Raw genomic sequence first — 23,199 nt, 5'->3', positions numbered from 1 at the left:
ACACGTCTGTTCAGTATACGCTCCACAGCAGGAGTGAAAATGGCGCCAAACACCGGGGATCTTTATAGAATTCAAAACCCGCGAGAATTCGACAGTGGGAGGATGATGTTTTGCCTCGATTTGGGATCCAAGTAAAGCAGAAAACCCCAAGCCGGCCTTGGATCGGGAAGTTCGGGTAGTTTCTGCTTACAAAGCTATTCCCCCTGATTTTGGTTCTAACAGGTATTTGGACCTATGCTCAGGGTACTAACTCTATGTTACAACACCAAGACTCACTGCTTGTCTTCATGGCCTAAGTTAGCTTTTGCAATGGGTCATATGTGCATGTCTACTGTAGAGTGGACAAATGTTCTATCTGATTCTGTACCCTGTGTCACAACTCCAACATGTTTAATAAAAAAAAAAGTCTCCCCCAAAAATTATAAACCTGCAATATACCGTTATCCTTCTCCATGCCAGTGGCAGTTCTCATTTGATGATTATAACACAAGTTTGTTTACAATTGAGTTTGATTATATTGTGCATATCAGGATTTTATTAATAGACAATGGGGAACATGTACTAAGCAGTGATAAAAGTGGAGAAGTGAGCCAGTAGAGAAGTTGCCCACGGCAACCAATCAGCATTGACTTAACATTTTTAATTTGCATACTATACAATTGTATGGAGCAGCTGATTGGTGCCATGGGAAATTTCTCCACTGGCTCACTTCTCCACTTTTATCACTGCTTAGTACATGTTCCCCAAAGTCTGGTAAGTACTTTACATGATGAAGTGTAGTGAAGTCACTCATAATCGTTAGGCTTAATTTATATGCAGATCCTCTATGTGTAGCACTCCCATTCCTTGGAAAAATAACCCCTTTGAAATAACAGCTGCTGCCTTTGCAATAAATTCTGCAGTAGATGTGGGTATGGGTATAGTCCTAGTTACACGAATTATATAACCACCAATTGTATTTTAATGCTTAAAAGGGTCTATTTATGAAGTAGTGAAATCAGTGGAGAAGGGATGCTGTGGAGAAGTTGCCCATGGCAACCAATCAACTGCTCCATACAATTGTATAGTATGCAAATTATAAATGTTACTTTAATGCTGATTGGTTGCCATGGGCAACTCCTCCACTAGCTCACTTCTGCACACTTTTCACTGCTTAATGAATAGACCTCTCAGTCTGAATGACAGGAAAATAATAATGATCTTAGATATGGATGGTGGAAGTTGCATCATTTCCATTCACTGACCATTCACTATCCATTCGCAGGAACTGTTTGTTATACAGGAAGTGCCTCTGCAGCAGAGGTGTCAGAACATTTATGGGCTGGGGGGCAAGATAGATCCTCATTTGGAACCCCCTGGGTACTACGGGGACACAATGGAAATGGCACCATGGTGGGGAGGAGGTGGGAAGAGAGAGGGAGACTGTCAGGGAAAGAAAGAGGGGGGTGGGGGGGGAGAGAGAGAGACTGAGGGGTCTATTTACTAAGCCTTGCATGGAGATAAAGTGCATGGAGATAAGGTACCAGACAATCAGCTCCTAACTGCCATGTCACAGGCTGTGTTTGAAAAATGACAGCTACGAGTTGATTGGCTGGTACTTTATCTCAGTGCACTTTATCTCCACCCAAGGTTTAGTAAATAGACCCCTTAGTGTCAAGGGAGAGTGAGGGAGAGAAAGTAACAGTGTCAGTTAGAGAACGAAACAGTGTCAAGGAGAGAGAGGAGCAAGAGGAGAGAGAATGTAAGGGAGAGAAAGAGAGAGAGTGTTAGGGAGAGAAAGAGAGAGAAGCTAGAGTATTAGAGAGGAGCGAGAGTGTTAGGGAGAGAGGAGTGAGTGTTAGGGAGGGAGAGAGAGAGAGAGCGAGGAGAGACACTATTAGGGAGAGAGAGAGAGGAGAGTGTTAGAGAGAGAGAGAGGAGAGAGACTGTTAGGGAAAGAGAGAGGAGAGAGAATGTTAGGGAGAGAAAGAGAGAGAAGCTAGAGTATTAGAGAGGAGCGAGAGTGTTAGGGAGAGAGGAGTGAGTGTTAGGGAGAGAGGAGTGAGTGTTAGGGAGGGAGAGAGAGAGAGAGAGTGAGGAGAGACACTATTAGGGAGAGAGAGAGGAGAGAGACTGTTAGGGAAAGAGAGAGGAGAGAGAGTGTTAGGGAGAGAGGAGCGAGAGTGTTAGGGAGAGAGAGGTTCGAGAGTGTTAGGGAGAGAAAAGCGAGAGTGTTAGGGTGAGAGGAGAGAGAGGGTGTTAGGGCGAGAGAGGAGAGAGTTTTAGTTAGAGAGAGAGAGGAGCAAGAGTGTTAGGGAGAGAGAGTGTTAGAGTGAGAGAGGAAAGAGTGTTAGGGAGAGAGATGGAGTGAGAGAGACATTATGGCACCTTTCCTGCTTATACAGCAGCACAGCCACAGGTCTCTCATGGAGGCAGGCACTCTACGGCATTAGGCCACGCCCCCCATACACTCCCACTGCTCTGCTGGGAGTTAGGGGTGGGGAAGCGCTGTTGCCTAGTCCCTGTGCTGCATGGAGGTTGGGATGTGCGCTATTTAAACTAACTGCACGTAGTTCCTCCTGTGTACAATGACCGGTGCCTCTCATGTTTGGGGGGGAGGGGGGCGAGCTGCCCCCTTGCTCCACCCATTCCGACGCCTCTGCTCTGCAGCAATTGTTCAGCATGATTGCAGCTAGTAAATACACACTTTTGCAGGTCTCCAGAATCCTGTGGTGATTTGCACACATACCACTTTGCTATCATGGCCCAAGGTGGAAGTGTTGAATGGAATGTACGAAGTCTCAATGGTATGAGACCCCCTAGTATTATAAACTAAGCCATGCGCCATTGAGTCAGGAGGTTGTACTATTGAGGAGGGGTGGAACCCCTTGGCCAGATGGAGGAGCCCTTGTTCATGCAGGAGGGGAGCATGGCAGCAGCAAGTTTTGAGCAAGTGGTATTGTACTGTAGTTGTATGACTGTGACTCTGCAGTGGTGATAAATAGAATGCTCCCTGTAAAAGTGCTTCCATATCATGAAGGGGAGGCACTGCGACCAGGCAGCCTGGCTACAGTTTCAATTTCTACTTAGAGAATAGCAGGAGGCTGCAAGGAGTGACGATGTGCAGGATGGTTATCAGGGCCGGTTCAGGGGCTTTTTGCGACCCAGGGCGGTGATAGGGGGCGTGGCTTCATACTGGGGGCGGGGTCAGTTACGCCCCCTGTACAGTAGTAGCGCCGCTGAAATGATGTGCGGTGCGCGATGACGTCATCGCGCACCGCACAGCAAAGGTCCTCTCCACGAAGGGAAACTAGACGCGTAGGACACAGCGGGCAGCGGGGGGCACAGCAGCAGCGGATCTTGCCCTGGTGCGGCGCCCTCCGGATGGCGCCGGCGCCCTCCGGAAGGCGGCGCCCCAGGCAAAAGTCCTGCTTGCCCGTGACAAGATCCGCTACTGATGGTTATGCGACAGTATGATCATGTGTGACTGTCAGCAACACCTATATTTAGCCCATTGCTGTTATTAAGACTAATCGAATAAGGAGACCATATATTTAAGAGCACGTAATATATTAAATTATTGTGCTGGAGCCAAGAGGCATTTCATTTTGCTTGAACTACTCTGATTTATGCTGGAGAAGATTGGTGTTAGGAATGTAAATATATTATGTTATGCAACAATCAAGATTCATATGCAGGAGGAAGAGGTTTGTGTATTACTATTTATATATGTTTTTATATATTTGCAAGAGATGATCTGGTGCAGTAGCGGATCTTGCCACGGGCAAGCAGGACTTTTGCCCAGGGCGCCGCCTCCCGGAGGGCGCAGGACGCCATCCGGAGGGCGCCGCACCAGGGCAAGATCCGCTGCTGCTGTGCCCCCCGCTGCCGTTGGCCGCTGTGAAGGGAAACTAGCCGCGTACGCATCTAGTTTCTCTTCGTGGAGAGGTCCTTTACTGTGCGGTGCGCGATGACGTCATCGCGCACCGCACATTTCAGCGCTACAGTAGTCTGTACAGGGGGCGTAAATGACCACGCCCCCTGTACGAAGCCACGCCCCCTATTGGCGCCCGGGGCGCACAGAGCCCCAGAACCAGCCCTGATCTGGTGGCCAATATTTGTATCACTATTGCATTGTACTTGTTCCACATATCATTACCCAAGTCTTTCTACTGCAAACTAGGGAACCGAATCCCCCTGAACTTACCGATCCGAGCTGTGATCCGAGTCCGCCTCAGGACTTCCTGCCTTCCTCGGATCCCAAAACGAGGCAAAACATCATCCCGCTGTCGGATTCTATCAGGTTTTGGATTCTATATAAATCCCCGGTGATTTGCGCCATCTTCACTCCGGCATTGGAGAGTGTACTGGAAGGACGTGCCCGTCTCAGTACTGGGTGGCGTGGTGTGGGGTCATTCTTGTAACAGGGTCACTATTTTAACAGGTCCACCGTGGATTCTACGGGACAAGGGGACCGAGGGGCTACGTGGGACAATAGGTAAGTATGTGAGTGTGTAAGTGTGCATGTATATAAAATAAAGCTTTACTTTTACGGTGTGTGTGTTGTGTTTTTTTGGGGTTATTTTTTTTTGTAGTAGAACTACAGGTACCAGCGGGCCCGTTATTTCCCCGCATGCTGGTACTTGTGGTTCTCCAAGTACCAGCTTGCGGGGAAGGCTTGCTGGGACTTGTAGTTCTACCACAAAAAAAAATAATATTCTATTTTTTACAGAAAGGCTATCAGCCTCCCATCCACCGCCCACGAATGAGGGGGCAGCCTCGGGCTTCACCCCTGGCCCTTGGGTGGCTGGAGGGAGGGACCCCTTGATTTAAGGGGTCCCCACTCTTCCAGGGTACCCCGGCCAAGGGTGACTAGTTGGGGGGGGTAATGCCACGGCCGCAGGGCCCAATATAAAAGTGTCCCCTGGCTGTAGCATTATCTCTCTGGCTAGTGGAGCCCGGTGCTGGTCTGAAAAATACAGGGGGACCCCTACATCTTTTGTCCCCTGTATTTTTGGAACCAGGACCGGATGCAGAGCCCGGTGCTGGTTGTTTAAATATGGGGGGACCCTACGCAATTTCCCCCCTGTATTTTTACAACCAGGGCCGGCTCAAAGAGCCTGAGGCTGGTTATACATAGGAGGGGGGACCCCACGCAATTTTTTTTTATAATTTTTAACTCTTTAAACACCTCATCATGTACACAATGAAGCCCTGCACGGATCTCACTGATCCGGCCGGGCTTCAATGTGTTATGCCCGGCAGTGTTTTACTAATCACTCCCGTATAACACTGCCCGACAATATGAATCACATCGACATTGGAAAATATGAAAATAGAAAACTCGATAGCTTAGTAAAGTTGCGTAGATGGTTTCAAAAAGCTGCAGTAAAATGTCTGATGAAAATAGAGATTAAACTCCCATCAAATCGGCACAAACACGAATTTTAGTAAATATACCCCCATGATTTGGTGATCTTAACAGGCTTTAGGGCTTTTTTTATTTACCATAGCCCCTCCCGCTTCTGAAGACTGTCACACCTGGTGACATTTTGAGATGCTTCCATGGGTAAGCCCATTAATCATGGACTGTTATTTTCCAATTGCTAATGCCATCTCAAGGATGCGCACAGGAATTTTTTCTTTTTTTTGCGGTTTTTTTTTTATTGCTGTTTTTTTTTTCATTTGAACTTACGTTTATGTTGAATATGGAAATGGAGGGCAAAGTCAAGGTTTCCAGTTCCAGCGTGCATTCAAAAGGTGATATGCCATCCTTGACACCTATCTAGACTTGCAGGTGGTATGGCTACTGTTACCACTGCTATCCAAAGTCACTGGTGAGCTTAGCATTGCGCAATGGCTGGCCAGCATGACTCTATGGGATGACCTGGGTGCAGAGAGAGCTGCCAGCAGCTGACAGCACAGTACTGCAGGGACGGAAATCTGTGCTGACTGGAGGAGGCGCCAAGGGGCAGTAGAAGACCAGGTCTGCCTCCATTCTTCAGGGAGAATGTCAACCTGTATGTGTGGAGGAGTCCGCTCTTAACCCTGACTGACAGGAAGAGGAGTACCTTGATTATGAAGAACTGTCCGGGGAGCAAGTGCTGAATGTGAGGTCTATGCAGCAAACTATTAAACAGCACTGCACTAACACTGCTCACCTCACATGTGACATAAATAACGGCAGATGCTCAATTAGCTTAGTGATATATTTCAGGTGCTTGAAAGGAAGGGGTATTTCTAAACAAGAAAAAAAGGCATTTTGTTTCCCCCAGCACCCTGAATGATAACAGTAACCAGATTTAAATCCCACACAATATTAGAATTCAGAAATCTTGGTTACATATATTTGCACAAATGTATGACTAAGCCCCAAAGCTGCATCAAGGCGTCTCTATATATTTGGAGTCCCTAGTGCTATATCTAGGTGCAGGGTGTGGCACCCCAAAGCACCAGAATAAGCCAGAAAGCCCAGGGCAGCATACCAGTGAAAAAACTATAGTGTTAATAAATTAGTGTTACGAAGCCGAAGCTATAAAGGTGTTACAAAAATGAGATGCAATTAAAATGGAGAAATAGTGGTAAAGAAATGAGTATGTGAAAAGTGTTAATAGAATGTAAAGGTATGCCACACTAAAGCCATCCAGCTCAGCCAGTCCAGAGGCACCACATCCCACACCTCCATTACCCCAATCTGGGTCTATGATTAACCAGCAAGGAGCCACATGATAATGGCTCCTTACTTAAATATATCTAAACTAAGAGCTACGTACCTTGGAGCAACCCCATAATGCTCCATATGGCATGTCAGGGCCTGCACCTCCTCCTAATGCAGGAACCTCTCTGCCTCTCACAACAGACATAAATAGTGGCAGATGCTCAATTAGCTTAGTGATATCATTCAGGTGCTCGAAAGGGAGGGGTATTTCTGAGCAAGAAAAAAAAGGCATTTAGTTTACCCAGCACCCTGAATGATAGCAGTAACCAGATTTAAATCCCACACAACATTAGAATTCAGAGATCTCATTTACATATATTTGTGCAAATGTATGAATAAGCCCCAAAGCCGCATCAAGGCGTCTCTGTATATTTGGGGTCCCTAGCGCTATATCTAGGTGCAGGGTGTGGCACCCCAAAGCACCAGCATAAGCCAGAAAGCCCATCACATATGTCCTGACTGGATTATATCAAAACACTGAGGGTCCTTGCCCCTAATAAGATACATTAAGCAAAGCATATTAGAAGGAGACTCTCACTATTGCTTAGCTGAGAGTTTTGCAGGGCTACTGCCCAGGGTGCTGTGGCCTGAAGGAACATCCACAGTCACCCTGCCAGCACCACCGCATAATAGATTAATACTGCCAACAGCAGCAGGGCACCAGGATGCTCTTCAGAGGTGCAACATCCAACATGCTCACTGCTGCGTCCATCCTCCATGCTGCATCACTGATAAAGAGGAGCGCACAGGCTGTCTAAGAGGAAGGCAAGTTAGAGTGGGCCAGGGAGGAGGTTGTTTCTTGAAGTCACATAGGAGGCTGGAAGTCACGGAGGCAGAATGCTGAAGTGACAGAAGGCGGAAAATATATTGGGCAGGAGGCTGAAGAGACAGGAGGAAGTAGGGAGTTGGAATAATAGGGCATGAGGCTGGAGTGACAGGGGGCAGGAGAAGGCTGGAGAGACTGGAGGATGGAGCGACAGCAGGCAGGTGAGACATGGGGAAGGAGGCTGGATTGACAGGGGGCATGAGTGACAGCGGGTTGGAAGTTGGAAAGACAGGAGGCTAGAGTGATGAGACAAGTGGCAGGAAAGACATGGGGCAGGAGGCTGGAGTCAAAGGTGTCAGGTGGAATAAGTCTGGATTAATGGGCAGGAGGCTGGAAAGACAAAATACTAGAGTGATGGGCCATGTGTCTGGAATTACATTGCAGGAGAAGGTTGGAGTCACAGGGGGCAGTATGCTCTAGTGACAGGGCAGGAGCGAGAGCAGACTGGAGAGTCATGGGGCAGGAGGCTGGAGTGATGGGTCAGAGGAGGCCCGAGTGACGGGGAGGAGGATGGAGTACGGGATAGGAGGCTGGAATAACAGGGGGAATTAGGCTGGTAAAACCAAAGGCTAGAGTGACAAGGGGACAGAAATTGTAAAGACAAGAGGCTAGAGTGACAGGCCAGGCGGTGGAAAGATAGGAGGCTAGAGTGACGAGACAAGATGCTGGAAAGACATGGAGCAGGAGGCTGGAGTGACAGGGCAGGAGGCATGAGTCTGCAGGGACAGGGCAGGAGGCTGAAAAGACAGGAGGCTGGAGTGACAGGGGGCAGGAGACTGGAAAGATAGATGGCAAGAGTGATAGGGCACAAGGAGGCTGCAATGACTGGGGGCAGGAGGCTGGAGAGAAAACTGGCTGGAGAGACATGGGGCAGGAGGAGGCCTGAGTGACAGGGGGAAGAAGGCTGGAGTGATGGGGCATTAGGCTGGTAAGACCAAAGGCTGGAGTGACAGTGAGCCAGAAGTTAGAAAGACTGTAGGCTAGAGTGACAGGGCAGGAGTTGGAAAGATAGGAGGCTAGAGTGATGAGACAAGATGCTGGAAAGACATGGATTGACAGGCAGGAGGCATGAGTCTGGAGTGATGGGGCGAGAGGCTAGAGTGACAGGGCAGAAGGAGTCTGGAGTGACGGGGCAGGAGGCTGAAGTGACAGGGCTGGAGAAACATGGGGCAGGAGGAGGTTGGAGTGACAGGGGGAAGGAGGCTGGAGTGATGGGGCTGGACCAACAGCAGGATGGGGCAGGAGGCTGGAGTGATGGGCAAGAGGAGGCCAAAGTGATAGGGGGAAGAAGGATGGAGTGACAGGGGGTAATAGGCTTAAAAAACATAAGGCTAGAGTGACAGAGGGTGGGAGATTGGATAGACAGGAGGCTAGAGGGATGAGACAAGAGGCTGGAGAGACATAGGGCTGGAGGCTGGAGTGACAGGAAGCAGTAGGCTGCAAAGACAGAAAACTAGTGACGCGGCAGGAGCCTGGTAAATACAGGAGGCTGCAGAGACACAAGGCTGGAGAAACATGGGGCAGGGGACTGGAGGGGATATAAGGCAGGAGGTGACACAGGGGGTTGAACCTCTGTTGTTGTATGATGATGACATTGTTTATATTCCTAAACAAACAGGCATTTTCAGAACATGTGATGTCATACATGAATAGTGGATACCATCTAAAGATATTATCTGCCCGGGGGGGTGGGGAGATGCATTCCCTAAGAGCTTCCCCATTGCAGAGAAACCACCATATAGGAAAGTTGTACTTTGATTTATTACACACAAAACACAGTATAGAATTTTCATATTTTAAGGGGAAGCCAAAGGAACTTTTCATCCTAGGCTCTACTTGGTCTAGAACCAGCCCTAGTCAGTAGAGAGGTGTAATTGACAAGCTACCTAGAGTTTAAGCACTATGCTTTTCTCCCTTTCTCCAATAAATACAATCCTGTTCTCACAAATTTATCAATGAAATTGAAAACACTAGGAGGACTGAGTAGTACAAATAGCTTACAGAAGTTCACTAAAGCAGTACCAAGTTCCAGCATAACAGAATCATGGCCCGCTCATAAAGAATCAGTGAGCAGATATCCCAACAGAGTTAGCGGACAGGTGAGATCATTGAAATATACATTACACCCAGCTCAATATAAACCTCACTGAGGATGGCAAAATCTGAAAGCTAACCTACATGAACCTGGGTTCACTACATTTGTATTATTACTACTATTTTGCATCAACATTATATTGGCCAATAAATAGACATAATAAATTATAGATACTGCAGCCCACCTATTTATGAACAAAGAACTCTTGGTCAAAAGTTGTAAACTCCCTTTGGAGGACTAATATTGTGATTTACTTAAGTGAGGTATGCTAGTAAAGTGAATTAGTATATATCATTTATGAAACAATCATAGAAAAAAAAAATAGTTTCTTCAATTGTTGTCATTTTTGCAATACTATTGTTGGTTTAGGAGTATCCAGTTCCAGTGGAGGAGAACCATTCCAGTTTAATAGGCAGGCTATCAGGCCATATGTCACACTGCCACTTGCCCCAGCCCATTACTGGTATAAAACAATGGGGCAGATGTATTATCCTGGAGAAGGCATAAGGAAGTGATAAACCAGTGATATGTGCAAGGTGATAAAGGCACCAGCCAATCAGCTCCAATATGTAAATTAACAGTTAGGATGTGATTGGCTGGTGCCTTTATCACCTTCCACATATCACTGGTTTATCACTTCCTTATGCCTTCTCCAGGTTAATACATCTGCCCCAATATTTCTAAGAATTCCTTTCCTAATCCATTAAGCATTTGGGAAAGTCTCAGTGAGTATAGACAGTACATTTAACATACTGTAGGTCCTTAGCAGTGGTGCAGAGAGAGGGGGAGAGGGTACAAATTACCTGGGCCCAGGTCTGACAGAGGGGCCCAGTGGGGGCCCAGGTCCACGCCTTCTTTGATTAGGCCATGCCCCCTGAAAAGTACTTTGGCCCAGCCAGGCTCCCTACTACCCTGGCTGGGAGGCATGCCATGCTCCTGTGAGGGGGTTCTTCTGATGTGCTAGACACCCCCCAAAGAGGTGTGGCCATGCCTTCAGCATGCTGTGGTCCCACCCCCTCCAGTGGGGGCAGGGGGCCCCAGGAAGTTGTTGTACCGGGGCCCAAGAGTTCTCTTGGCAGCCCTGGTCCTTAGTAACCCATTTATATAGCAGTTCAGTCTGTGGTGATCATACAGTAGACAGCAGTCACATAGCTTGCTGGGTTGATATCTATTTCCCGGCAGTCAGAATGCCGACATTGGCATGCCAATGGTCAAAATCCTGACGGTTCCCGGGAAGTATTTAAACCCTAACCCAGAGCCACCACTCCTGTTGCCTAACCCTAACTGCCCCCTCCTGTGGCTAAACCCTCTTCCTAGTGCCTAATCCTAATCACAGTACTTACCCCCAGGATCCGTCGGAAGTCTGATTGTCGAGATTCCACTGTCGGTATTCTGACTGCCGGTGTCCCGACTGCCAGGATCCTGACTGCATCCCAGCAAGTGCGAGTGTGCAAATCCTGAGTGCATTCAGTGCTTGATCAGTGATAAAGCACTCTACAATAAACAAGTGTGGTGTGAAATGTCGACTCTCCTATTTCAGCCTAACGCTTATTTCATTTGCCAACATTCTGACGTTCATAATGCCGACACTGGGAATGTTGACATTCAGACTATGGGGGGTAATTCCAAGTTGATCGCAGCAGGATTTTTGATAGCAACTGGGCAAAACCATGTGCACTGCAGGGGAGGCAGATATAACATGTGCAGAAAGAGTTAGATTTGGGTGGGTTATATTGGCCCTCATTCCGAGTTGTTCGCTCGCAAGCTGCTTTTAGCAGCTTTGCACACGCTAAGTCGCCGCCTACTGGGAGTGAATCTTAGCATAGTAAAATTGCGAACGAAAGATTCTCAAAATTGCGACCACACACCTCTTAGCAGTTTCTGAGTAGCTTCAAACTTACTCGGCATCTGCGATCAGTTCAGTGCTTGTCGTTCCTGGTTTGACGTCATAAACACACCCAGCGTTCGCCCAGACACTCCTCCGTTTCTTCAGCCACTCCCGCGTTTTTCCCAGAAACGGTAGCGTTTTTTCGCACACACCCATAAAACGGCCTGTTTCCGCCCGGAAACACCCACTTCCTGTCAATCACATTACGATCACCAGAACAAAGAAAAAACCGTGAGTAAAATTCCTAACTGCATAGTAAATTTACTTGGCGCAGTCGCACTGCGGACATTGCGCATGCGCATTCGCGACTAATCGCTCCGTTTCGAAAAAAAATAACGAGCGAACAACTCGGAATGACCCCCATTGTTTCTGTGCAGGGTAATTACTGGCTGCTTTATTTTTACACTGCAAATTAGATTGCAGATTGAACACACCACACCCAAATCTAACTCTTTCTGCACATGTTATATCTGCCTCCCCTGCAGTGCACATCGTTTTGCCCAGTTGCTATCAAAAATCCTGCTGCGATCAACTTGGAATTACCCCCTATGTCGGCATTATGGCGTTGACATTCTGAATGCCAATATTCTGTGGGACTACATCTCCTATAAACAAATTGCCTAAGCCCTCTTGTCCAGTGAATTAAAAATGAGATTTTAATATGTGCCAAAAGCAGACAAATATTACATGAGCTGAAGTACACCGTACCCACAATGCCTCAAGCTCTAGTAATGTAAAACTAATTTGTGGCTTTGAGAGGAAAGTGCTAGATTAAATAAAACCATTATTATTAATCATCTGTGTAACTCAGAATATAGCGCATGATATATTTAGATGTTATATGCAGCTGTCTCAGTGACAGAAATCATTCTAGACTGTGTGTGTTTTATAACAATAGGTGAAGGGCGCTTGACTAGTGGATTTAATGTCTGGACAGATCAGGAGAGAAGTGCACTCTGGTCTGGTGACCTCTGACCTCCTGTCTCTAGGCCTCACATACATGTCTATTATCCTCCCTTGCTCACAGCCTGCTGTCTGACAGTTCCCTTTTGTTGCTCTGCTTGTCAGTGGCTCCTGTCAGTAAAAGACCAGGACAATAGAGAGAGAGAGAGGGGTGTCTGACTCTCTGTGGACCCCACGCTGACCTCTCTTCTATCCTACCATAAACCACAGGCGGTTTCAATAATATGTACTGAAACCATAAATATACCGCATGGCTATCAAACATTTTTACTGCTGCTTCTAACAGCTGCTAATATAAGGCTTTAACCTGTGCTAGGGGCAAGACTTCCTACTGCATGTCATATAATATAGCTCCATATCATATAGTTTCATACGAACACACATCTTGCAGTGCTGGTCCATTTACTGTCAGGTATTAAAAACAGCTTCCATGAGAAAAAAACATCAATCTCTGTAGCTAATGCCGGCAACCTGTGGCTTTCCAGCTGCTGTGGAGCTACAAATCCCAGCATGCCCTGCCTGTTATGTCTGAGAGACTCTGATCTTCTCATGTCTAAGAGCAGCTGCTGTAAGGTCAGGAAGAACAGACATTAATAGAACGTACATTTCTATATATAGTTCTATACATATAATAACCTCTCTCTCTCTCTCTCCCCGACCCCACCGCTGTCTGCCATTCTGTCTTCCACTGCCAGTCTCTCTGGCCTTCTGCATCTTTCTCCTCTCTTTCTGCCTCGATCTCACAGTCTCTCTCTCTTTCTCTCACTGTCTACACGTCTCTTTCTATCCATACCCCCTTCTCTTTCACTCTCTTTCATTGTCTTTTTCTTCTCCCCTCTCTCTCTCTCTCTCTCTGTCTTGCTGTCTAACTCTATATATAATCTTTAAAACGGGGCAGGTCATTTTCATATTTCTCAGTACTGTACATGCTTTAATTACAGTAATTGTACATCAAGTTAATCATACAGTAGGTCTGTGCGACAATTTTTATATTTATCACAGACGGCACACCCTGAAAAATCAATGCTTATACACGGACACAGAGGGACTATCGATTTTGACGTTTCCTTGCTACAAATCCATTTTTCTACTCTTGATAAATAAGCTCCATAGTGTGTCAAATATACACGGTATTGATGGCAACGTCATTTCTCCAAATCATTAAGGCGGCTACTAGTTAGACTGGACTTCGTGTTACTAAGCGTGTACTGTACTTTTATCCGTAGTTGTAGTACTTTGAACTCTGAATAATGAGACAAAACATATACAGTGCATCTGAAAAGTATTCACAGTGCTTCACTTTTTCCACATTTTGTTAGGTTACAGCCTTATTCCAAAATGGAATAAATTAATTTTTTCCCTCAAAAATTCTACACACAATACCCCATAATGACAATGTAAAAAAATAATTTTTTTTGTAGATTTTTGCAAATTTATTAAAAATAAAAAACTAAGAAGTCACATGTACATAAGTATTCACAGCCTTTGCGCAATACTGTGTTGATGCACCTTTGGCAGCAATTACAGCCTCAAGTCTTTTTGAATATACTACAAGCTTGGCACACCTATCTTTGAGCATTTTCGCCCAATACTCTTTGCAGCACCTCTCAAGCTCCATCAGGTTGGATGGGAAGCGTTGGTGCACAGCTATTTTCAGATGTCTCCAGAGATGTTCATTCGGATTCAAGTCTGGGCTCTGGCTGGGCCACCCAAAGACATTCACAGAGTTGTCCTGAAGCCGCTTCTTTGATATCTTGGCTGTATGCTTATGTGGTACCCACGTCTGGGATGCCCCTACTGCATGCTATTGCAGCCATAAGGGTAGCCAGCGCTGCCTGAAGAGACTGATATTGATTGGCGCTGACAGGATTAATTCTCCCCCCCCTGGGAGTCGGACACTGGGACCCAGGCAGTGTGGCCGTCTTTCCTGAGAGCGGGAAGCCCTGGAGAGATGGGATTAGCCAAGAAGTACGCGCGAGGAAGAGGAGGAGGATCTCACCATGAGGAGCTGAGGGGACGGGGACCCATAGCGGACCTGCCACGTGTGCAGGGAGTGAGAGGAGAGCCGCCGCCACGTGTAAGTGGAGGAAGAGAGAGACGCGGCTGTCCACAGCGGGACGCAGCTACTTACCGCTGGATGTAAAAGAGGAGAGACCTGCTGCATGTGTGCAGTGAGCCGCGGCTAGCTGGAGCGGAGCCCGACGGCTACCGCTGCACCTGGGGAGGGTCAGCCTGGAGTCTGTGGACAGAGCAGCGGGAGAGCACCCCAATCCGCCAGCCGCTGCAAGAGAGAGAGCCGCTGAGGAAAGCCGTGCAGTGATCAGCAAGATGACGGGAGACTGCCGGGAGGAGCTGCTGTAAAGGGAAGGCACTGAGCAGCCAGGTAATTGAAATTCCCCACCTCACACTACCAGCCAAGCCCTCAGCCAGGATAGACATTTGTGCAGCTTGAACCCAGTCCACGTAGCCAGAACATTCTTGTTGCTGACTGTCAGCCTGTATTTCACTGCTCAGTTAAGGGAAAAGACGCAGTATCCACACTCAACATCCCTGACCCTGAAAAGAGAAAGATAAAGTGACTCCCCAACAGCTACAGGCTTAAGGGGTACATTTACTAAGCAGTGATAAGAGTGGAGAAGTGAGCCAGTGGAGAAATTGCCCATGGCAACCAATCAGCACTGAAGTAACATCTATAATTTGCATACTATAAAATGATACAGATCTGCTGATTGGTTGATGGGGAAATTTCTCCACTGGCTCACTTCTCCACTCTTATCACTGCTTAGTAAATGTTCCCCTAAGTGACTACTGATGGAGTACTGATCCCCTTACCGTTGTTGGGGCAGAACCCGGGGATAACTGCTGGGGTTTACTATCCACCGCACCCCAGCTTTAAGAGACCGAGTTCTGCGAGCCTCTGTCCTCCTTCTTCCAGTCAGAACTGTTCTATAACTTTGCTAGCTTGCATTATGTAGCCACATGCTGTGGATTGACCCTTAACCTGGAATAGCTTATTTTCCATGGATATAAATATCTTTATGAACATAAAGGCGCATAACTCTGCTAATTGACTTACCTTTTCATGGATACAAGTACTGTTAGCACCGTTGTTCATTGTTGCTGTGTTATACTTCAAATTACCCATCCTGCACACCTTCCTACAAATATTTACCACATATCCGTTGACATCATCCCAGGAGTTCACTATTAATGTGCAGGTTTTCATACTCAGAGACACTGGGATCAAACGCAAACTAAGGCGTGGGAACTGAATGTAACTGTTTGATTTACAGCGCCACCCTGTGGACAGTTTAGGTAGTGTACCAAATTTACTGCCAGAACATTTCTTGCCTTAAAATATCTGAAGCGGGTAATTATGTTTCAATGTTTGATGTTACACGTGATTTATATGATTGTTTGACCAAACCATTGTTTTGCCTTTCGAATGCATAAAATGTGATTTCTGTTATAGACTCTACTGTAACTGGGATATTCCAATACTGAATATATAGATACAATTATACAATTGATCCTAATGAAAATTGATTTGCAACGTTGACTGGTAACTTCCCGTTTAATAAATGGTTGTTACCATCCTAAGGCATGGTGGTCCTTGACTATACAGTATTTGGGTTTTGTCTTCCCTTGTCCTTCTGCCTCAGTCATACAGGTGACATGAAGAACAGTTACTGGCCTCAACATCGTTGAGTGGATTCAGCTGACTGCTTCGTACCTCAAGTATGAACACACTCCACCCACATTATCTATATATTACACTTAGGGTCGTTCTCCTGAAAGATGAACTGTCGCCCCAGTCTGAGGTCAAGAGCACTCTGGAGCAGGTTTTCATCCAGGATGTCTCTGTACATTGTTGCATTCATCTTTCCCTCTATCCTGATTAGTCTCCCAGTTCCTGCCACTTAAACACATCCCCACAGCATGATGCTGCCACCACCATGCTTCACTGTAGGGATTGTATTGACCTGGTAATGAGCGGTGCCTGGTTTCCTCCAAACATGATGACTGGTATTCACACCAAAGAGTTCAATCATTGTCTAATACCAGAGAATTTTGTTTCTCATGGTCTGAGAGTCCTTCAGGTACATTTTGGCAAACTGATGACTGGTACCAATTACTTCAATGGGCAAAGTTCTTAAGGAACAACCTGGTGTATAACTTCAAAGGGATATCCCATTTTCCCATGTCTATTTTGGGTACCTTCTGCAGAAAAGTATATATAGGACTTTTAAGGACTGTGGAAGAGACAGCAGAAGTGTCTAAAGATGTTGTACCTAACTGATATTGGGGATGGACTAGTATACACTTTGGCCAGATTCAACTATGAAAAGGAGGACCATGGGGCCAATGGCTATGGGGCCAATATTACTTAACAGTATAGGGTCCAAGAGACCCCTGCCTGTTATATCAAAATAGCAAATAAAAATAAGCACACCTAACATGTTCATATAAACTTCAATTTAAATAAATCCACTTTTTGCCATTTTATATAATATAAAATAAAATCATCTTCGCTTCTTAGTAAGTACAAATGGAAAATATACACTCATGAAAAACATGTCCCATCGATACACTACCACTTCTCCTCTAAACGGGTCCCACTGGGTAGAGAAATGTGTTCCGTAGCACACTCCTGACCTTATAATAACAGACTTCACAACACACACAAAAGTGACACACCTTAATGACATCTGTAGTTGTTGCCAAAACCAAGCATATTTTAGAGAGAATGTAAAAATAATAATAATAATAATAATAATAATAATAATAAATAACAATTTCTAAAAGGAGATGAAAATGTGGGTGGATGTGATGTTTTATAGTAAATCCTATATAATAAAAGGCTAATGCAGCTCCTCGCCTTTATGGGTGGGAATTCAAGTGTTTTGCAGGCGCCCGGTAGAGCAATTCAAGCGTTGCTCTGTTCAGGCTCGCACAGCCGCAGACATTGACATTACTGTTATGTTGTTCTGTCAGTTTGACAGGCTGGTCACTAGTATAACAATATTTCTGCTTCCACTTAGTAAAGGCTGGCCCTTTGAGCGGAGAAGAGTGTGGGTTGTGATGTGCGTTGGGCAGACCATCGATGTAAGACTTGGTGGAAGATGTAGCAAACTGTGCAGAGAGATAAAACACCAACCAATCAGCTCCTGTCCTTTTTCAAACAGGTTCAGTATGATTTCCCAATGGACGGGATGCCGGCGGTCAGAATACCGACAGCGGCATCCCATTCATCATAATTTCGACAGCCCCCTGTAAAGTTCCCTAACCCTCCCCTGCCCCCTTCCCTAACCCTCCCTTGTGGGAGCCTAACCCTAACCATCCCAGGTGGTGCCTAATTCTAACCCTCCCTTACCCGCTGTCTAAACCTAACACTCCCCACTAGGTGCCTAACCCTAACCTCCCCAACCCTAACCTTGTCGTCCCTGCACCATAACCCCCCTTCTCCTGCATAAACCTATCCCCCCCTGCTCCCCACCCCCATGGCAGGACATCACCGTGTCCCGCTGGATAGACAGTCGGGATTCTGGCTGTCAGTATTTCATCAGTATTTAGATTCTGGGCTTGCGGCATCCTTCAAGATCCCGGCGTCGGTATATCGACCGCCAGGATTCTGTCCATCGGTAACCTAACTGCATCCCTTTGAAACATACTGTAGGGGCAGATGTATTAACCTGGAGAAGCCATAAGGAAGTGAAAAACCAGTGATATGTGCAAGGTGATAAAGGCAGCAGCCAATCAGATCCTAACTGTTAATTTACATATTGGAGCTGATTGGCTGCTGCCTTTATCACCTTGCACATATCACTGGTTTATCACTTCCTTATGCCTTCTCCAGGTTAATACATCTGCCCCATAGCCTGTAAAATGACAGTTAGAAGCTGATTGGTTGCTCCTTTACTCCTCTCTCCACTTCTTTGATAAGCTTTGATACACCCTACCCGCCCCCCAGGTGATTTGCAATACGTACTGGATGTGATTTGTAAGTAAGCTCCTATGTTTTAAATCATCTGAAGGTATAAAAAAAAAAATCCCTTTGAAGTTCAATGGTGTTACTGAGAGACCAGATGGAATAAAGTGCATAGACAATAAAATCACGAGTTGAATTTTCCTTTCAGTATCAAGTTATATAAGTATGTATAGCTATTTAGCATTTTCATCCAGCAAAGTGTGCCTATCATGGCTTAACCTGCTCTAATACTTATAGCTCTTACTGCCTGTCACTTTGATGACATTTCTTTCATATATATTGAAATTATTCAGTTTTCTCATCCCTGTCTTATATCGCACTAATGATTAGTGAGATCTTCATTTGTTGCTTTACATGCGTTTGCTTCTATACCAGTTACCTCTACATATGGGTTATAGTTTATTGGGGTGAACAGAAAAAACTACTAGAGTATCTTCTGGCAATCTCTGATTATCTAGGCCACTGGGGGGGAGAGGATTCTGTGCAAGTTGCAAGAAATTCAACTATCTCTAAACGTAGCAATATATTCTGGTGATGTTTCTGCCAACAAATATGCAAGAGTTTTTTGTTACAACAGATACAATGGATTGTGGTTGCTACATAATTATCTGGTTGCCTCGGTCACACTGTGCACTGCCAAATTCCTTTTTGCTATTCACACACGTTGCATGTGTTGTAAAGAGTATTTTATGCTTTTTGGGAGCATGCATCGTGTACACATTGATATTTGATAAAACAAAAAAAAACAGAAAGGATTTTCTATTAGAGACAATCAAATCACTTTCAAGTCTCACGCCGTAAAAATGAAATTTGCAAAATAGCACAGGTGTCACAGTTAAAGCTTCGATTCCCCATGTATCACTGTCAGGAGCGTTTGTTCCTGAATCATGTCACCCATGGGCAGTGGGGCGCCATGGAAAAAAAAAAAGATAGTTTCCTTTCTTCTTGATGATATTAAAAAGAATATGTTATGTGCCACATTTTTTTTTTAAAACGAGGACTGGAGAAAATGCCAGCATTAAATTTCAGTGGGAATGTGATTTTTTTTATCTGGGAGCTCCGAAAAATAGAAAGTATTTTTCATTCAATTTTCAGAGGAGGTGTGGCCATGCCTCCTCAATTTGAGCACGCCCCCTCAATGACACCTGATCTCGCAGTTTGACTGACACATTTCCATAGAGCCAAAGATTATACTAATTATTTCACTAGTGATTCTGCGAGGATGCCTGGAAAACCTGTCTGGTAGGGTCTCCTGAGGACCAGATTTGGGAAACACTCGCTTAGTCAGTCTATAATGTTACCAATAATTTAGTAATTTAGTGGGAAATGCATTAATACAAGCATAGGATATGTGGCCTCCTATTCTGTTTTATTCTAATAAGCTAGACATATACATTGTAATTTGGCAATCCACATTAAAAATATCCAATGGCAAAACGGAGGTCAGCTCTGGAAACAGTGACTCATGAGAGATGTGTACGAAATGATCTCCAGTTGACAGAATGTTGGATTAGCGTGATCATGGCTACCATGTTTGGATTAATACACTCTTCTTCCTTGACCTCTCTGCTACTTTTTACTTTTCATAGACTTGACCATCCTTAGTGCAACTGATCTTCCTCTCTGCCTACCCCACATCCACTGCACCACTCTGCAAATCCCATACTGGTTCTCCAATATCTCCATAATTCAAATCAGAATGTTCAATATCACATACAGTGCCCATAACAACTCCTTCCCTTATATATCCTTGACCTTTGCATGAGATACACTGCCTCTTGAATATGCCTATGTCTTCCTCTCACTCCCGGCTCCAAGACTTGTCCCGTGCCGCTCTCTACTTATAAAACACCATCCCTTGGCTGAACAGACTGTTCTACCACCTTCAATTTGTTAAAAAGTCTCTCAAACATACCTCTATAGGCTATCCTGCCCTCAACAGATACTACTACGCCCTCTGCGGGCAAGCTATAGTCCATGCTTCACAGGATCCCATTGCCTCAGTGCTGCTCTCTAAACATTTATATGCAATGGTGTATGCTAGCCCTATTGTTAATGGGCTAGGACAGTGGTGCTGGGATGTGCTCACTCCCGGGAGAAGATGCTGTCCCACAAGGTACTGTAGCAAGGGGCAGAATTTAAGGAAGAAGGAGGTTGGCCAGCAGAGATGCTCCGCTGGATTAGGCTCTTGTTTCGCATTCTGGTAACTGTATCATGCTTTACTGGTGCTGCAACTCCAGTCAGCATAAAGAAGGATGTGGTCACTTTGCCCATCATTAAGGCCCCCATCATTTTTAGGCCTCCATTGTCTGATAGAGTGTTTGCATTTAACATTTTCAGATCTTATGGGGAAATTATTGTCAATATTCTACTCATTCTAATAAATGGAATGTTCATTTATGGAGAAAGAAAAAAAAAAAGTCTACTCATGATAATGCAGTATTTACATACAATGTGGTTTGTTCCAGAATGTACCATGTAACACAATGGTTTCCAAACTTTTTTGAATCACGGCGCCCTAGAATATCAGAATTTTTTTCACGGCACCCCTAGGCCAAAAATTTCTTATTGAGAAGTTTAGAAAGAAATATTACATTAAGTGGATCACGTTTATATGTCATCCTTATGTTCCATTGTGTGGTGAGGGACAAGATTTGATTCTGTTTGGCCACATATTTTATGACTGGCAGCCACCAGCACTGGTTTTGCCTATTATAGTGACCATGAATAATTTGAATTGGTCCTGGACCACCAACCCAGGGCACCCCTGCAAGTGTCCCGAGGCACCCCAGGGAGCCACGGCACACAGTTTGGGAACCTCTGATGTAACATGTATGTACAGTACAAGAACTTGATATACTGTACGTAAAGATGTAAGAAACGTCACAACTCAAGATATACAGCAAGCTAGAGTCCTGTGCTTTCTGTGGTCCTTAGTGGACCAGTACTACTGTATTAGGGACATTGGCCACCAAGGTGTCCCTCCCAAGGTCAATGGTTGGTCATTGATTTTCTTATATCCTGCTGGTGCAGACCGTTTCCTAGAGACCAGGGACATGTGGTCAGGGAAGAGAGGGGAGGCAGTACCTCACCTGTCATACTCCAGTACACTCCAGAGTTTTGACCAAAATGATTAGATCACCACATATTTGTAAATATCATCTTTGTATTATTCATCTCATCTTTGTACTATAAAACCCACCAGCAAATCATGTGTGTGTTTGAATCTGGATCTGATGCTAGCCAGTGCCTCCCCAGCCATTGACCTCACCGTACGTCACGTCTAGAGACGTGTGTAGAGATATATATCACAGTGGCTTTTGTGTGAGCCATTTTCCTTAGTTACATTGGTTAAAAATATATCTGTCATCTGCAATTCCAGGGAAAGCTTTTCATGTGCTGCTGCCGATGAGGTAACCCTTTGGCAGGTCGGAGTTTAGGATGGATGTGAACTCTGAACATGACAAGTAGGATGCGGGAAGGAAAGAACAACGGCACTTAATTCTTATAGAGAAAACAGATCAAAGGCAGAGGATAGGAAAGTCAGAGTAGAGAGAGGGAGAGTTGAAAATAAGAGACACTGCACATTCGTTGGAGAACCACTGCCACATCAGTACTCTAAGATCCTGTCAGCAGCTAATCACTGCTGTTGGTGTGAATTGTACTGTGCAGTGGCAAACGCAGGATTTGCATGGGGGGGTTTTTCCAGAACTGGGCGGAGCCAATCACGGGGGTGCGGACTGAGGTGACCCAGTATATGCTGGGTCCGTAAAACTAGTGTGTCTGTGTGAGTGTGTGTGTGTATGTATATATATATATATATATATATATATATACACATACACACACACATACATATACACATATACATAGCATATTAAACATGCATACATATATATATATATATATATATATGCACACACACATTCAGTACACATATATATATACACATGTATATATATCATATGTGTGTGTGTGTGTGTGTGTGTGTGTGTGTGTGTGTGTGTGTGTGTGTGTGTTTATATGTATGTATATACATGTGTATATATGTATGCACATGGATATATATGTACTATAATTAAAATAAAGTCAACTTTTATTGCACTTACAAGTGCCACCAGGAAGACAGCAGGCTGCAGAGGACGCTAGACAGCCATTAATAATACTCATGCAGCTAAAAAAAAAAAAAAAAAATTTTTTTTTTTTTTAGTGGAGGGGGGTTTCTGGGTGCTCGGAAACCCCCCCTGGGTGCGCCACTGCTGTGGTATGGAGGCTCTTTACTATTACTCTGAAAGTGTGTGTTTGTGGAAGAAGAGAGGAGGTCTGGTGCTTTCTCGTTCCTACAGACGTGTCCACGTATACCTTTCCTCCAATCTCACCAATTAGCCCCATCTTATTCCTGTCACTAATGCCACAACAGTACAATGCACAAGTGCCTGAACACTGCCACTGGCATTGCATGAAGCTGCTGCGTATGACTTGAACACTAACCTGGGCAAAAAGGCAAAGGACAGAGGACCGATACAAGTGAGCCGCACCATGCATTGCTCAATCTGCGACCTGATGCCATTCCTTTATGACAAGAAAACTAATCCTAAATACCTAGGACGCTAAGGGTAATCTTGCATATTGCTGCCATGTGAATAGGCTGCTTAATTGAGAAAGTAGGAGAGCCCGGGAATCACTACCAATGGCAGTGTATCATGCCACATAGAGCAAAAAGGCTAGGTGTATTTATAAC

This window comes from Pseudophryne corroboree, chromosome 12 (genome assembly GCF_028390025.1).
Source record: "Pseudophryne corroboree isolate aPseCor3 chromosome 12, aPseCor3.hap2, whole genome shotgun sequence".
Taxonomy (NCBI): Eukaryota; Metazoa; Chordata; class Amphibia; order Anura; family Myobatrachidae; genus Pseudophryne; species Pseudophryne corroboree.
This window is presented reverse-complemented; position numbering follows the sequence as displayed.